This window comes from Microcaecilia unicolor, chromosome 3 (assembly GCF_901765095.1).
Source record: "Microcaecilia unicolor chromosome 3, aMicUni1.1, whole genome shotgun sequence".
In the NCBI taxonomy this organism is placed as follows: Eukaryota; Metazoa; Chordata; class Amphibia; order Gymnophiona; family Siphonopidae; genus Microcaecilia; species Microcaecilia unicolor.
In genome coordinates, this window is record NC_044033.1 from 192665988 (window position 1) to 192683039 (window position 17052).

The 17052-nt window shown below is 44.3% G+C and overlaps 1 protein-coding gene across 1 annotated transcript in view; it reads left to right on the plus strand.

Annotated features, from left to right (window-relative positions):
- Positions 1-480: 480 nt before the first annotated feature.
- Positions 481-17052, plus strand: part of RNF146 (ring finger protein 146) — a 32788-nt gene continuing 16216 nt past the window's right edge. The window contains exon 1 of the mRNA XM_030196862.1: positions 481-670. The gene's annotated coding sequence lies outside the window, so the exon portion shown is untranslated. The remainder of the gene's footprint in view (positions 671-17052) is intronic.

The following is a 17052-nucleotide window of genomic DNA, read 5'->3' on the forward strand; positions in this document are numbered from 1 at the left end:
AATAAATAAATTGATAGAAACTCTGAATATTGAGCACCTGATTCTCATATCGTGATGTCTGTTTTACTGGCTGTTTATCAGGAGAGAAAAAAAAATCTCTGCAAGAATATAACAAGTGCTAGATGTCCCTATAAACAGAGCCTCCAAATGACACTCTGATTACGATATATAAAACAAATTACTACTCTATCTATGTAATTCCGTTATTATACTTCCTCTGTGTAAATCCGTATGCTGCACAAGCTGGTATGTTTGAAAATATAAGTGGAACCAAATAAAAATGCTAACAAACAATGAAGAACGACAAGATGGACGCAGCGTTTGTTTGCTAAGCATTGTTTTGAGTGTACTCGAATGATGGCTGAGCGGGGAAAGAGAGACCAACCTAAGTGACTTCAACGTTTTCGGTTCCTTGCCGCTAGCTAACCGCGAGGGCGCGTGCGTGTCTAGGCTGCGACGCGCTTCTCAGCGCGTGCGGTGTGACGTTACGGCGACGCACGCAGGTACAGCTGTGGCGTCGGCGGCCGATACCGGAGCAGAGCAGCAAGTGCTGCTTTCTCTGTGGGCTGAGAGAGAGCGATTGGAACGTAACAGAACGACGAAGATTAGAGCACAACTCTGAAGAGCGTCAGCCGCTTTCGGGAAAAGAGGACTCACGACGTCCAATCTGGTGAGTGGGCAGCGCGCGCGCAATGTTCTGGAACGCGCGGCCGTTGGTTTCTGGGAGCGGTGTTTCTCTAGGATTAGCCGGGAGGGGGAAGGGAAAGGGGAGGGAGCGACGATGTGTGTTTGTCCCGGTATCTACCGGGTGGGGACCAGGGGCAGAAGTGACCGGGAGACCCGCCCTTTTTCTTACCTGGGGATAGGGAAGAGAGACGTCATACAATGGATGGAAAGAAGAGAAATAAAAATAAAAGGAGTGGTGTTCGTTACTCTTGGAGAGGTGGGGAGCGAAAGCCGGTGGTTTGTAAAGCGAGGAGGACGTGTGAGGTGGTAGAGGCAGTATATGGATTTGCACGAAATCTCTTCACCAATTGATGCACTGTGTATGTGAAAATATACTTAGCAGTGACAACACTTTAATAATTTGGGCCTAAAGTGTCGTGTAGGGAGGAGGGGGTGTTGGACCTGAGGGAGGGAGTCTAGTCGTCGCCGGCATTTTTTGCAATGGCGCACATAGAAGAAGCAAGAGGCCTGTTCCTCTTCCCAAAACGATTATTCCCGTATAACATGCACGTTAGCAGATTACCAGAACTATTGCTGAGGCCCCCCGTCTCGTCCAGGCATGAGATAGCTTTGAAGCCGGGATAAATACTAACACTGGCGTTTTCTTTCTCTTCTCCTCCCCCCCCCCCCCCCAAAAAAAAATACTTAATGCTAAACCGGGACGGGTCTGGGTAAAACCTGGATCCACAGAGTACCATCTTAAAAACGGATCGCTATTTTCTTTAAAGTGTTTATTTATTGCATTTGTATCCCACGTTTTTCCACCTCTTTGCAGGCTCAGTGTGGCTTACAATACATCATGAATGGTGGAAATATATAAGAAAATAAACATTTAGTATTACAGAAGGATCTTGAGTAACATGATAGTGATAAAACATGATAGTAGTTTAACAAGAAAATAGACATTTTTAGTTTATTTATTTATTGCATTTGTATCCCACAATTTTCCCACCTATTTGCAGGCGCAATGTGGCTTACATAATTTAGTTATGACATTGTCATTCCTGGATATCAGATACAAATTAGTGATGTGCAGAGATTAAGTAAGGGAAGAGAGAAGGGGGTGAGTGGGTTGAGTAAAGAAGGTGAACTTTCAGTTGGGTGTGTTGGTAAAGTGGTTAGTGAGGTTATGGGTTCTCTTTGTAGGCCTTGTTGAAGAGATATGTCTTCAGAGATTTGCGAGTTAGTTATTTCGTCGATTGCTTTCAGGTCTGTAGGTAGTGCGTTCCATAGGTGCGTGCTCGTGTATGAGAAGGTAGTGGCATGCATCAGCTTGTACTTTAGTCCTTTACAGCTGGGGAAGTGCAGATTGAGAAATTTGCAAGATGATCTTGTGGCGTTTCTGGGAGGTAGGTCCACGAGGTTTAACATGTAGATTGGGGCATCTGCGTGAATGATTTTGTGTACAATCGTGCAGATCTTGAACGCAATGCGTTCCTTAAGTGGGAAACGTTCTCTGAAGGGCTAAAACCAGCTGGATCCAGCACTATTTTGTCTCAAAAGGGCTGCATCCTCCTGGATCCAGCACTGATTTTCATTAGAAGGGTTGCATCCCCCTGGATCCAGTCCTCATTCTCCTCCCCCCCCCCCCACCCCCAGATGGATGCAGCACTCATTCTCCTCCCCCCCCACCCCCAGATGGATGCAGCACTCATTCTCCTCCGAAGGGCTGGATCCACCCGGATGCTGCCCCACTGGTGGGAAAGAGTGGTGTATGTACTCTGATCCAGCACTTTCTGTGGGGGCAGTACCCGACAGAGAAGAATAGAGAGTTGCATGGGGAGAAGAATCTTACCCATCCCCGTAAGAACTTAATCTGTCTGTACTCAGTCCCACAAGAATTTAATGGTACATTAAAAAAAAATTCCAGTTGGCTCTCTGTCTCTCTCTGGGTTTGAGCCGCAGAACTGCAGGCAAGGAAGGAACAGAAGTTGGAATGTGGAACGCTCTGGTGCGCACTTGTAAGACTTGTCTCTGATTCACCGGCACTGTGGGCTGAGAGGTCACCACATGCAAGTTGGGCATGAAATCCCCATATTCTGTAACACTCTGCCTGTGTCAAAGCTGAGGTCTGCACATCAGCCTGGGAGCAGAGAGGATTAATAGTAACATAGTAAGTGATGGCAGATAAAAACCTGAACGGTCCATCCAATCTGCCCAATAGTCTCACTCATTATCAATTCATAATTAAATCAACAATGAACGTGATATTAAATACTTGATTGTTGTCTTTGACGTTTCTGGGACATAGACCATGGAAGTCCACTCGGCCCTATCCTTATGTTCCAACTGCTGGAGTTGTTGTTGAAGCCCACTCTTCTCATTTGCGGGACACAGACTGTAAAAGTCAGTCCAGCACTATCCTTATATTCCAGCCACTAAAGTTGCTGTCTAAGCCCTTTCCAGCCCATCCTAAACCAGATTGCCATATATATGACATAAACCATATAAGTCTGCTCGGTATCGGCCCTAGTTCATCACAGCTGGAGTTGCCAGCTAACTGTCACTCGACACATCACATCCGTTTAAGTTTTCTGTCACTTCCATTTTCTAATTAGAGATACTCTGTGTTCATCCCACGCCTTTTTGAATTCTGTCACCATTTGTGTCTTTACCACCACCTTAATGGAGACTTTCCACATCTGTGCTGTTAAAGCAAAGAGGAGGAGGAGGAGACAGAATGCAAAGAACTTGGTACTCAGTAAGTGAGAGACTGGGATCCCATCAGGAACTGCTCCCATCCCCACGGGAACCCTGTTCCTGTGCAAGTCTCTAGAATAGAGCACATCAGTGCAGGAGCTCGGTAGTAGTAGCATTCAAAATAGAACAGCACTTTGTTTTAAGGTAATATAGGATCTAACTTTACCTTTTTCCCTAAACTGGCATAGAAATATCTCCAGGTCGATTGTGCACGGTGAAGCTTGCCTGAAAGACCAGCCAGATTTGTTAAATCCCATCTATGTGAATTTGCAATATATTTGACTTGAGGTCCTACAGAGATTTGCCCTTTTTTTTTTTGTTGTATCATTTTTTCCTTGTCATCTATACCAGACCAGTCCAGACTAATGGGTTGTGTCCATCTACCAGTGGAAGGAGACAGAAAATAGCTCCAAGTAAACCGCCCCTTAAGGGTATTGTGCAGCCTGGAATGTTCAGTATTTTCTCTGTCTCCTAGCGGATGGTGGACGGATCTTTCAACTGCTTTGGATTGCTGGCTGGTAGCTCCTGTCCCAGATTCTTCTGGTGATAGTGGAGCCAGGGGTGTGCTGGTAGCCGTGTTGGGGCTAGTTTTAGATGATACTCAGTGGTCCTGAGTTCCTCATCTGCCAGCTAGGGTGATATCCAGTGTTAGATGATACTCAGTGGTCTTGAGTTCCTCATCTGCCAGCTAGGGTGATATCCAGTGACCCTGGTTACCTCCCCTGGCTGTCTTTCTAGCAGGGTGATGGTTGATTGTGGCATGGAGTAACTTGTCTCCTCTGTGGGGTTCTTCTCTTCTGTGGTGGTAGGTATATCTGAATTTCTGCCTCTGAGGGCCTTTATTTATTTCTGTCACTAGAGAACAAGATTGTTTAAAAAAAAAAAAAAGAAGAAACAACTTTGTTTTTCCTTCTTTCTCTTGCTGTTACCTGATTTATTTTCCCGCCTTTGGTAGTGTATTCTAGGGGGCCGCTTGCAAAGTTTCTTTGAATTTTGCTGGCTGGCGTCTGATTCTGATTTTGGACCCTTCTGAGCTGGTACCAGTTGCTTTGATGTTTTTTTTGAGGGGCACAGCTCATGTCTGGATCACGAAACTCAGTTGTTTTTCTCCTCTTCACAGTCCTAGACGGTGGCTGGTTCAGAGGGCGGCCCCGTTGCTGGAACTTGTACCTTTGCGGTTCGGAGGTCTTAGTCTGCCATTTCCAAAGTGGGGGAAGTCTCTTGCTGGCTCCGTTTGGCTGCAGTCTCGTTTTTTTTAGTCCAGGGCTATTTTTCTCATTCCTGTCAGCCTTACGCAGCTGTTGGTCAGTTCTTTTTCAGACCGTCCGGTCTCTGCTGCTTCTGGCATCTTTCTTGAGACGCCCCTGCTATTTGATTCTTGTTTTGGCAGCAGTTTTTTCTCCCTTCCTTTGGGAGGTTCTGGTTCTCACGTCCCCGTGGATCCCTCCTGTCTGCTCTGGTTTGTCTGCAGGGTACTTTCCTTCTGGTGGGGGTCCGAGTTGCCCTTGGTGTGCAACTGCTAGCTCAAATCCCTCTTAGTACCTTCGGGAGTGCCATTCTTGCCAGTCTTTTGCTTGGACTCAGTTCAGTGTCTCTTTACGGGAATGTGCCTTTTTAGGACTAGTTTGCCACAGCTCTTCCTTGCTTTCGGGCAGGAGTTTTAGCCTGGCACAGGTGGATTTTGCCTTTTCTAGTTTCAGACGCCTCTCTCCTGGCACATTTGGCACTCCTTTCCTTTTTCTGTAAGGGGCGCAGTTCTTTCCTGATGAGCAGATCTATTGCTGTGCATCTGGATTATCGCCTCTTAGCTCTGCGCTTTTCTCTACTTTTCTGTAGGGAAGTGGCTCTGTTCTAGGTGTGGAGTTTGACTTTCCCTTAGCTGGTTTTTTCCTCAGTTTGGTGTTAGTGGCCAGCTTCCTCTTTGTTCCTGGCCTGGCGAGAGTTGTTTCTTCCTCACTGCCTTACGGCTGCATTTTGCTCCCTGTGGTCTGAGGATTCCAGCTCCGTGATGCTTGCTTCCCTCTTGGCGGGAGGTCTTTCAGTACGTTGACTGCTGCTCAGTATCAGTTGCCTAGGAGGGCGGTCATTGTGGCTCAGAGACCTCTTGGGGCACGGGGCTTTCTCTGCTTGTAGTTTTAGTCCCTCTGGGCCAGGGGAGTTTCAGCGCCAGGTCTGCATTTCCACGAGTTGTTCTCCTTTCCTGTTGGCCTCCTGGCAGCACCTTCTTCTCTGGCTGTTCCCCGGGACTCCATCTATGCATTTTGTATGTTGAGCGTGGTTCCATCACTGCATGTTGAGCGCGGCTTCATTATTCCATGCTGGGCACAGTTCCACAGTTCCAGGTTGGCTTTAGCTCCATCGCTGTATGTTGAAGACAGCTCTATCATGGCTTGTTGAGTGAAGTTTCTTTGCTGCTTATTCTGCAACCTTTCATCTCTGCACGTTGAAGGCAGCTCTATTGCCACATGTTGAGTGTATTTCTTTCTCTGCAGGTCACAGCATGGGGCACAGTCCTGTGTCTGTGTGTAGAACACAGCTCTGTGTCTGCCTGTGGAATGCAGCTCCTTGTCTGTGTGTGGCATGCAGCTCTCTGCATATGGAACGCAGCTCCCAGTCTGCGTACAGAGAGCAGCTCCACCGCCTGTTGAGTGTAGCTCTATCTCTGTATGTTTAGCACAACTCTTCTCTGCAAATTGGGTCAAGTGGAGCACAGCTCTGTGACTGCAGGTGCTACACAGCTTCATGTCTGTGTGTGGAGCGCTGCTCCTTGCTGGCGTGTGCTTCAGTTCTGCAGGTACCTCTAACATCCAGCTCGTTCAGTGGGGCACTGCTCATCCTCTGTCTGTTACTCTCAGCTTCTTCTCTGCATGTTCAGTGCTATCTTTGCCAGAGGTGTGCAACTCTTTCTCTGCCTGTGGTGCGTGGCTCTGTGTGCTTTGAGTGCAAATCCGTTTGTTCTTGTTGAGCACGGATCCTACTCTGCCTGATGAGCACAGCTTCTTTTCTGTCCCTTGAGCACAGTTCAGTCTCTTGACTGTGGAGCATATTTTCACCTTTGCCTTTTGGGCACTGTTTCACCTTGTCGGTCAACCCCAGCTTTTTTCTGTGGCTTGGATACAGTAACTTCTCAGCAGCAGTGGCATACTGCAGTTTAGTCTGCTAGACAAGGCTGTCTTGTCTCCTGTTAGCTACCATTCCTGTGGCACCTTTTCTTGCCGTAGCCTCTTGGTGGCTGGCAAGAAGCTTCTCCATTGCTGGAGTTTGAATTGGTCTCTGCTCCTTTTGTGTCTACTTTGCACCTTGGGGGTCTTTTCTCCACAGTGTGGCACTCAACTCTTTTTTTTCTCTCCTTTTGTTCTCTTGGCTTTGTTCTTTCATCCCAAAGTCCAGAGCGAGCTTGTTGAGGAGTACTCTTTCTACAGTTGTACCCTGGTATGCTGCTGCCCTTTTCTTCATGGTTCTCCTGGAGAGACTAGTGCTCTAGTTAGTTGGTTCTCTCGACTCTGGTCTCTTCTTGTTCTGTGGAGTTTGATTCTCTCACTAGGCGTGGGTCTGGGTGGTTCCTGGACCTTGCTTCCTTCATTGAAGTGTGGCGCACTGTTTGGGGTCATGTACTCCAAGTACTTGTTAGGGTCGCTTTATCTGACCATCTGACCACTCAAGGCAGACCGGCAGGTTTGGGAATCTTTGTTCTGCCAGGGTTCGGAGAACTGGATCCTGGTCTAGGTGAGACAGGTCTTCTTGTTGCTCAGATTTGACTGTTGCCTTCCTTCCAAGGGGGGTCCTTTGGCATGAGTATCTTTTGCCACTTCTTTTACTACTCTCGGGACAGGGGTATGTAATTTTTCTTTTGCTCAGGGCATTTGTTTTATGTCCTACGGCTTCAGTTCCTTTTCTAGTGTCTAACTCTGTTCCATTTTCGTAGCCTGGTGGTTCGGATATTCAAATCCTTTTCTGCTGATCAGTTTTTTGCTGTGTGTATAGCTTTGTTGATTTTTCAACCTTCTGCATTCTGATTCCCCCCCCCCCCCCCCCCTTTGAGAAACTGCTTTGGTACATCCCATTAGTCTGGACTGGTCTGGTATAGATGACAAGGAAGGAAAAATTATGTTCTTACCTGATAATTTTCTTTCTTTTAATCTTACCAGTCCAGATTCCCTCCCTGGCTAAAGTCTGTCAGAGTGTTGTTGCCTTTAGGTATCCCTGGCTGTTCCATGATGCTTCAATACGCTGGGATGTCCTACAGCACTGCCTACTTCATCTTCTCTATTCAATCTCCTGCCACTTGTTGTGCCAGCTCTGTATGACTTCTGTTACTTGGCATCATGGAGTTCTTTCCCCGGATTCAGGGATAAATCTCTAAGTGCTTGAGCAAGCTCAGTATGGACTATTCCCTCCCGCTTACTTTACTGTGAGGGGAGGTTGCAGTTGCCTTTGGCCAAGCAGGAACAGTGAGGTTCTGCATATTGGCTCCAAGAGTTTGCCTATTTGGTATTAACTGTGTTTTCTTCTAGACTTCAGAGCACCATTGCTTGGCTATTCGAAATACTGAACATTCCAGGCTGCACGTTACCGTTAAGGGGTGGTTTACTTGGAACTATTTTCTCTGTCTCCTTCCACTGATAGATGGACACAGCCCATTAGTTTGGACTGGTCTGGTATGATTAAAGGAAAGAAAATTATCAGGTAAGAACATAATTTTTCCTTTTAAATATTTCATTTCAACTCTAAAATGCTGTGTTACCTGTGTCCAAAAGATGCAGCTTACCTAAAAACCAAAAAAAAGAGTATAGCCTCATGTAAAACACTGGTATAGATAAGGGAAAATAACTGAAGCTGATAGTTCAAAATGCTTTTCTCACCAAGCTCACACTTTTTCTTGTGAGAATTGGAATAGGGTTTTTTTTGCTAGTGTTGATGTTCATACATGTTTCCACCTCAAGGTTTAACGTGGGAGTGAATTGTTATTTTCACAGTTAAATATTGGAGTGTGCTGAAAGCCCTATTTTTAAAAGAAATCAAAATAAGTACAGTGCCTTAATTTTTAACTCCTTTTTGAGTTTGCCTTTGGAAAGGTAATCAATACTGCATTTCAACATACTCTGGCCAAAAGTCCAGGATAGTGGAATTTTTATTTAAGGGTGTAAAACATAACACAAATAAATTATTCTTTCTGCCATCATCTATTAAGTCATGTAGCTTGCTCACTTATTTTGGTACATACTGTTAATAAGTTTAATGTTAAATTATATATCCCAGCTTCCAGCCATAGATTGTAAGGTCTCTCTACTTACACAGGTCAGTTTTTATAATTTCTCTCATTTGTAGTGTACTATCGGCAGATGAGTATACAAGATGCTATATTTGCGTTTTCACGGAACTGCTCAGTCCACACCCAGCATCTCCCCCTAGCTATTTCAAGTCACAGTTCCTTGTAGTGATTGAAATGTTGTCTAATGCTGGCTTGAAAATGCAGCCTGTAGGGTCTTCTGTGTGGACTGCCAGGTAGGCCTGTTACATGAGCATCTGCTTCTTTGCTAGAATTTCTACAGTCTACTCGAGTGTTCTTCAAGACTTGGGGGGGGGGGGGGGGGGGCAATGGTGGCATCTGGAGGGGCCCTCACCACCTCTGTACCTAAGCTTGCAACAGAGAGGGGGAAATGGATAGGGGGAAGAGCCACAATCATGAAGACTAACACCAAAATAATTCCCAGAACTCAAAAAGGAAAAATATTTTCTTCTTACCAAGACCCTTTCATATGTGAGCAGATCGAACATAGATTGACAGACTGACCTGGTCCTCACTGCAGAATGCTAATGTGTTGTCCTGCTCTTTCTCTGTGGCAGCCTTGTTTTTGCTTCATTTTGATGTCATATTCTCACCCTAGTGTGATTGGCTATGTGCTAATAGAGCTATATGTAAACTTTGTACAAATAGGAAGTGTAGAAGTGATTTTTTTTTTCATAGACTAGGTGATGGCCAATTTGGATACTTTGTAATTGCATTTCTACTTTAATGTGTTCATTATTTCTGACCTATACAAACTACCAGTTGGAGCTTATCTGCCACCAGCCCTCATGCGTTTTACCTAGTCTTTTGTCCAAGGTTACAGGCCTTTTGTTATTGAGCTTTTGTATTTCTTGCTGACCTCAGCATATTGTAGCAATGTACAAACTTGGAGTCTCTTTCTGGGAGCTCAGGAGAGCAGCAGCCTACACCCAGTATCATTCATTCTTTTTTTTTTTAAATTGTTTTATTTATTAAATTTTTACATTTATATCCACCAACATAAATGTATTGGAAATATCAGAAATTATAATAGCTATATAATACATTATATCAAACTGATATACCTGACTTAAACATTATAATTTGTCCACAATAAAAAGTAATAGATCAAGATACTAAGAAATTTCTAATAAGTAATACATTAACATAGTATAACTATAGCTAACAGAAGGGAAAAACGGATGGTCACAGCCGGCATTAAACAGCATTAACTATGGGAGTTTCTACAGGTGAAACATCTTTTTCTTTTAATTCAATTAACTCCAATAAATTCTTGGGTGTAAAAAACACAAAATTCACTTTTGCCAAGGAGACATAACATTTACAAGGAAATTTTAAAATAAAAGTTCCACCAAGTTTAAGAATTCTTGATTTGTACATCAAGAATTCTTTTCTCCTTTTTTGTGTAGTACGCGCCATATCAGGAAAAACCTGTATCTTTTGTCCCAAGAAAGTATCATTAATATGGCGAAAGTATGAGCGAAAAATGTTGTTTCTATCTGGTTCAAGAGCGAAGGTGACTAATAATGTTGTTCTTTCGGTTATTAATTCAAGAGAACTCTCCAAGAATTCTGTTAAATTTAAGTCAGCATTGGGAGCAGGTTGAGATTGTTCTTTGGGCACCTTACTTATCCCAGTTATGTACTGGGCCCTCGTTATGGGGGGATATCCCTCAACGGGTATTCCCAGTACATCACAGAAATATTTCTTGAGCATATCCAAGGAGGAAATAAGAGGCGATTTAGGAAAATTCAGGAACCTTAAATTATTCCTGCGTCCATTGTTTTCAAGATATTCCAGTTTTCTTTCTTGGATTTCTCTATCTTTAATCAAGTTCATGGTTAAACTTTTTAGTTCTTCAATTTCTCCTGACATTTTAGTAGTTTTCACATTCTGTTCTTGAAATTGTTCAGATAAATCCTTATTAGACTTTTTTATCTCAAGTATTTCACCTTTAACTGAGGCATTCATTAATAATAAAGTACTATTCACACCTTGTATGGCGTCCCATAGTGTGTCTAACGACACCACTGAAGGTCTTATAATTCCTCCGGTACTCACTGCCACGATCTCCCGGGTTGGTGGAGCGATATCCAACATAGATGTTTCTTTTCCCGGGGTCGAGGTGCCCATAGGTCCTCCTTCCACAGCCAACACCGGTTTTTCATTCTCGGGTGGCTGTGACCCCATGGTCAGCAAATCGTCTCCAGGTCGCGGAGGAACAGTGTTGGAAGGAGGGCTCAGCGACGCTCCTTCTATGCTGCACTCAAGGCCCAAAATGGCCGAATCCGCCGAAGTGAACACCCGCTCTCCAAGGGCTCGAACTCCAAAGTTCTCCATAGTCATCTGACGAGAGGTGGGTAACGGGGGCGGTACTGCGGAGGAAGGAACCGCCGTCTTCCCCTTTCTCTTACCCATCGCGAAGTCGGGTAAGTGATCCTCTGCCAGAAGCAGTGTTGATTCTCGGGAGCTACTGAGCCTCACAACCGTTCACGTCGCCATCTTGATCCAGTATCATTCATTCTTGGTAGCCCCAACATATGCCGCTGGGATTTTTTAAAATTTTTTAATTTCCCTTGCACCTAAGTATCCTTTGTGCTTATCCCATTCTTCCACAACTCACTTTGAGAGGGTGTTCCATGCATTCATCATCTTTGCCATGAAAACAAATTTATGATGCTTTTGATCTACCCCTTTGGAGCCTGCTATCATAATTGATTACCGTATTTTTCGGACTATAAGACGCACTTTTTTCCCCCAAAATTTGGGAGGAAAATGGGGGGTGCGTCTTATAGTCCGAAGGTAGCGTTTTTGGACCTCCGTCCCGTACTTACACGATTCCATGTTCCCTGGTGGTCTAGTGACGTCGGGGCAGGAAAGAGCCCCCTCTTTCCTGCCCATCGCGCTGCTCTCCGTGCTCCTCAATGCTTTCTGACGGTCTCGGCGAGATTCAAAATGGCCGCCGAGATTCTCGGTGGCCATTTTGAATCTCGCCGAGACCGTCAGAAAGCATTGAGGAGCACGGAGAGCAGCGCGATGGGCAGGAAAGAGGGGGCTCTTTCCTGCCCCGACGTCACTAGACCACCAGGGAACATGGAATCGTGTAAGTACGGGACGGAGGTCCAAAACTCGGACAAGACGCACCGGAGCACCTAGGTTTTAGAGGAGGGAAAAAGGAAAAATTTTTTTTTTCCTATTTCCCTCCTCTAAAACCTAGGTGCGTCTTATGGTCCGGTGCGTCTTATAGTCCGAAAAATACGGTACATGTCTTTACAGTTTCATGGTCAAAGCATGGTACAGCAGGACTTCTACTGAACTGGCATTTGCCCAAGCAAAGGCATGGCTTTTAATCAGTCAGATTGCCATCAGTAAAGGTTTAGACAAACTATTTTTCCTAGTAGAGTGCAAAGATCGAACAGAAGCATTAATTCATGTTCAGTCTTGAAGATAGCTAGGATTAGAGAATGACACGGGGACGGGGAACCACAGTAACCGCGGGGATGGGGACGGGGACAGGTCGCTGGGACGGTGTGGGGCGGGGTCATCCCACGGTGGGGATGGGATCGGGACAAACTGTCCCCATGTCATTTTTTACTTTGAAGCCTGTTCATGTTATTTATGTTTAAGAGATGCCTACAAAGATATTTTGATTTTTTGGAAAAACAAGCAAACATACTGGCCACAACTAGCTCCTGTACATCCTGCTACTAGCACATCTTCTAAGAAGACAACTTCTATTCCAGGAAGGACTGTGGAAGACAGGAGAGCTAGATTGAATCCTGAGATTGTTGATTTCTTATTTATCCACAGATTAAAAAACCATAACAGTGCTTTATAGGGCATATTTTTCCCCTCTAAGGCTAATAGAACGGGTTGTATTTTATACCCCTGGACATTTTAACAGTGTGAATTAGGATTCCTTGGTGTAGTAGAAATCACCTATTGTTGGGGTTAGAAGGGTAGAGGGTGAGGGTGGTGGTGGTGGGAAGGGGGATTATTATAGCTGATCATTGTTGTTCGCTATTTGTAATTTATACACAACAGTTGCACAGCATATTCCTTTTTGTTTTTTAATAAAAGGATTTAAATATAAAATCATAAGTGTTCAAGGCTTCTGCAGATGAGGACAGAACCTGCGGGGATGGGGTGGGGACGGAGACAAACTTTGTCCCCGTGTCAATCTCTAGCTAGGATTGCCATCATAATGGCTCTGATCACTTTGACATAGCTTTAGAGCAAGCTTAATAAATAGGGAGCTAATGAAGGTTTCTCAAAACTGATGTAATATGATGTCTTCGGTGGACACTAGTACTTGAGGGAATTCTCAAAGCTTACCGTTCGTGCAACGTTTGATTTAGACTATTTGTACCAGTCTAGTATGCACTTCATTCAGTGACTAATGCACAAAGGGGTTCTACATTGTTTTTACCATTCATTGTTGCAGCTATCGATTATCCTATGCAAATGTATTACAGTGAGCTCATTAGTATTAAAATGAGCATTCCGTGTAATGCACAGAAAGGAGTGCCTGCTTTTAATGTTCAAAATGTTCTGGCAGGTCTGGAACCGTCATTGCATGAAGGTGACTTCTCGGTAGAGCAGTCTGTTTGCTTTTTTTAATAGTATGTGCACGTATGTACAAACTCCCCGAGCCCATACGCCAGGCCCCCTCCCTGCCCATCTTCAAATCACTGCTTAAAGCCCACCTCTTCAATGTCGCCTTCAGCACCTAACCACTACTCCTCTACTCAGGAAATCTAGACTGCCCCAACTTGACATTTCGTTATTTAGATTGTAAGCTCCTTTGAGCAGGGACCGTCCTTCTTTGTTAATTTGTACAGCGCTGCGTAACCCTAGTAGCGCTCTAGAAATGTTAAGTAGTAGTAGTAGTAGTAGTGTGTGTTAAATGTGTCTCGCATGTAACAGCACTGTTAAAATGTACATATATGATGCATGCCTGTGACACGGTTGTTGCCTTTTTTTTCCCTGGCCATGAGTATAACACTGACGCGTACTGCGAGACTGTTCTACACATGGTCTAGGCACTTTCCCTATTGAGCCGCTTGCAGAATTTCCACACATCCCATTTGCATGTGATTTCCTTTGAGCGTTGATTGTTTCAAAATCTGTAAGTTCAACTGTGGGTATAGACGCAAGCGGTATTTAATGATGACTTTTGAGCATCTGGGCCTCAGATTAGCTGCAAGTATGCAGAAATCAGGCAGACCGGTGTAGAAGCAGTTGGAGTAGTAATTTTTAAATAAAACAATCCAGAAAATCTCAATCAATTGAGCCCTTCAGCGCAAAAGTGGGCCATGTCCACTTTTTGCATTTTTTCAGCTGTGCACTGATTCATAGCCCGTATGGTCTAAAGACAGAAGAAAAATCAGGCCACATCCATTCTACCATCGGATATGGATGTGGCCTAGTTTTTCTTCCAAGTCTTTAACCTATAGACTGAGGCTACGAATCAGTTACTCCTGGGGAAATTCTGCAGAAAATTCAAAGCATTGCACCTTTTATTTGTAATTTTCTTGTGCAGAATTCTCCCATTGTAAGGGCTGGCATCTACTCCCAGGTGCACACATCCTCCATCCACCTTTTTCTAACCCTCTACCCCATGTCACACAATATCCACCTTGCTTTAGCCCCTCCCATGGTGCACATACACTATCCACCTTTCTCCAGCCCCTTCCTTTGGCACACACACATTATCCACCTTACTTCAGCCCCCCCACCACATTGCATAAGCCACCCAATCCACTTTGCTTCATCCCCCCCTCCACCCTATGGCGTACACTGCCCCATCAAGCTTGCTTCAGCCTCCCCCTCCACCCTCTTCCCATGGTGTGGGTGTATACACACACCCCTTCACCATTTTTCCTGCATACCCTACTCCAGCCATCCTATTCCACCCCCCCCCCCCCCACACTCTGTCCAACTTTTTTCCAGGCACCCCCTCCCTTTCTGCCTAGCTGCAATCACACCGCTATAACCACATATCAAAGCTGCTTCTTCCTCCTCCTCTGCCATCCTGAGCCTGACTTCCTTTGAGCCATGTGGCACAGTAGTGCAGAATTCCCCCGGGAGTAATCTGGGCATAGCTGAAATAATTCAAAAAGCGGCGTGGCCTGCTTTTGCTCTGAAGGACTCAAGAATGACATAATGTAAGAAAGTAAGTACTCTTAGCCACCTTACCAATATGTGTTTCCAGAGATAATTTAGCACTAATAAACTCCAAAGTATGAGCACAATAAGTAGGAAACAATTTTCTATCATCTAGCACCAGTGATGGTTTATTTGCCTGGCATGCTTTTCTTTCCCACATATAGAACATTTGGTTTTAGCTGTATCCATGTGCCAATGCTCAAAACCTAATTCCGGTGCCAGAGGCAATTAGTACTGGAGTAGTGCCAGCATAAATGTGTGCAGGAGGCTCTTAATGTAGGAAACAACGTGTGTGCCAAAGAGTGCAATTTTGCATTTAAATATAGTCAAAAGGATGTAAATGAATCCTTTAGCTATTCCCTCTGAGGTTGTGTTGAGGGGTTAGAAGAGAGGATTTCTCATGATTTTCCTTTTTAAATCTGCTGGTTTTCAGCTTATTTGAAAGAGGAAAAAGCCCGTGCCAGTAGTGAGGAACAAATGTGTTCGTCTAAGCAAAACCGAAAGTGGACGCACACGTTGATGCCTGTTTTTTGTGCTTAAATGTAAGTTTTTCAAGTGGGGGGAAAAGTTTGAAAAGCTTCTATTTAAGGAGCAGAAGAACAGCACTGATGCACGCCTGAACTTCAGGGTTTGAATGGGCATGCGCACAAGTGCTTTGCTTACCATGAAATTCTTGTGCGCATGTGCCAGACATGTTCCTTCCCCTTACACAATGCACATATAGTTTGTACACTGTTAACATTGAGCATTGTGTGTGCTGGTTCTTTTCCCACCAGATTAAAAAAAAAAAAATTGGGGCGGGTGAATCTCTAATGTGGGAGAGGGCAGCATTTGGCTTTTCAACTGTACCCTTTTCTAATGTGGTGATTTACAGTGTTATCACAGCATACATAGAGAAATCTGAATACAGTTTTATATCAACAAAGCCAAAGATTGCAGATAATTAAAGAAGGGGAGATAAAATTGATCCTTTAGGGACCCCCCATATGGTCATGAAAGAAAAAAAAAATCTCCTGGCAGCACTTGCTGAATACTGTGACCTGACAAAAGCTGCAGACTAGGCCAAAGCATTGTCCAGGATCCCCAGGTCTTACAACTAACTTAATTAAATTTCATACTCAACTGTAGTAGTTCATACCTGACCTGGAAGACCTCTAGTCCTCCAGATTTTCAGGATATCCACAATGAATATGTATGAGAGAGATTTGAATGCACTGCCTCCACTGAATGTAAATGTATTATGCATATTCATTGTGGATTCTGAAAATTTGGCTGACTAAAGAACCTTTTCCCAGACCTGGAGTACCCTCTTGCCAATCAATTTTATTGATTTGCGTACACTGCCTCATTGTATGCAAATTGTTTTTCATGCATATTCATTTCGGGTATCCTGAAAACTTGACTGGTAAGGGGGTACTCCATGACTGAGTTGGGAAGTTATGGATTAAAGGTCTCCCAGGATAGGTTTGAGAAGCACTGTACTGCTATATTCAAATGCTGTAGGGAAGTCTAAAAGAATAATTATGAACCCAGGACTATGTTACTCTGTGCAACCCCAAATTCCAGTTCTGTCTTATAGAACAGTTAATACTATGTTATAAAAGATGACAGCTACTCAAAATTGCACGTCAGTCCTTTTTAAGCAAAGAAGGTAAATTTTAGACACAGACCAATAGTTATTCAAATTAGATTGACCCAAAGAAGTTGTTTAAAACACAGTCACACAATAACGTTTTAGATGATTTGGAAAGTTGGCCTTCATGACAGAGGTTTATCAAATGCTGAAAGCAGCTGCTTAAGACTAGACTAGAGAATGGGATGGGGACAGAGCCTGCGGGGATAGGACAGAGACCTGTTTACTACTACTACTTAACATTTCTAGAGCGCTACTAGGGTTACGCAGCGCTGTACAAATTAACAAAGAAGGACGGTCCCTGCTCAAAGGAGCTTACAATCTAAAGAATGAAATGTCAAGTTGGGGCAGTCTAGATTTCCTGAGTAGAGGTGTAGTGGTTAGGTGCCGAAGGCGACATTGAAGAGGTGGGCTTTGAGCAATGATTTGATTTGGTGGTGCCGACTTTGGGGGCATACTCACTAGGTCCCTGCTTCACCCTTTCCTCCTTTGCCTCCTGGTCTTTAGAGCTCTAGCTTCCCCTCCAGTTTAAAAA